Genomic DNA, 982 nt, shown 5'->3' on the forward strand with positions numbered 1-982 from the left:
ATAAAACTAGATATTAACAAATTCTTGAGGAGACAAGATCTTTTTGAATAAGGAAAATATATTTCTCATCTTCTTTTGAGTTTGAACTACTTAGACAAGTTCTTATGTTTTACTTTGGTTAACCCCAAACACCAAGGTCTGAAATCCTCCTTTTAGTGTATATCCTAAAATGGTAGAATGATGAACACTTATATTCATTACTTAAACAAGATTACGGTCATAAAAGAGATTAGGTTGTCACACCCTAACCAATGGCAGATGGCCATGTCAAGCTGGTGGCCAGGTCAGCTCAGCGGGGCTTGTTCCTGTTGAAAGGCTTATTTCGGTGTTTATTTTAGTGTTGGGAGTAATCTCCTCTCAACAAATCGTCCTGACAGCAATGTCAATTTGTTGAAAGATTAATACTCTCATTTTTGTTATGTTCCATTTGTAAGTAAGAGAACTCGGTTTTATTCTTTGTTCGCCATCTCGACTTTGTTAGAATAAATTCCAACGCCGGTATAATGGTTCCAAGAATATTCTAGTTACAACTTACTTTCTTCATAATCATGTAAATAAGTCATTCCTTCTTTGCCCCATCTCGGCTTTGTTAGAATAAATTCTAACGCCGGTATAAAGGTACCGAAGCAATTTCCTATTACATAATTATTAAGTACCTTTGAATATCATCTCGGTATTGTGGAATAAATTCCAATACCGGTTTAATGGTATTCTATTATATAAAAGTGATGAATAGTAGGTTGTTAGATACAACTATATAAATAAAGAAGAAAAGAATAATAAATTTAGTGACCTTTTATTCATTTATTCCCTTTCGGGTTCATTTTATTAACAAATCAAACTTCTTCCTTATGGAAGGTTGGTATTAAAGAACAAATAAAATGCGGAAAGTAAATAACAATAAAAAAAGTTAGTAAGTTAGTTTCATCACTTTTGTATATTTAAAAGGTGCTTTCAACAAATAAATTTATTGATAACAAGG

This window comes from Lupinus angustifolius, unplaced genomic scaffold, assembly GCF_001865875.1.
Source record: "Lupinus angustifolius cultivar Tanjil unplaced genomic scaffold, LupAngTanjil_v1.0 Scaffold_571, whole genome shotgun sequence".
NCBI lineage: Eukaryota > Viridiplantae > Streptophyta > Magnoliopsida > Fabales > Fabaceae > Lupinus > Lupinus angustifolius.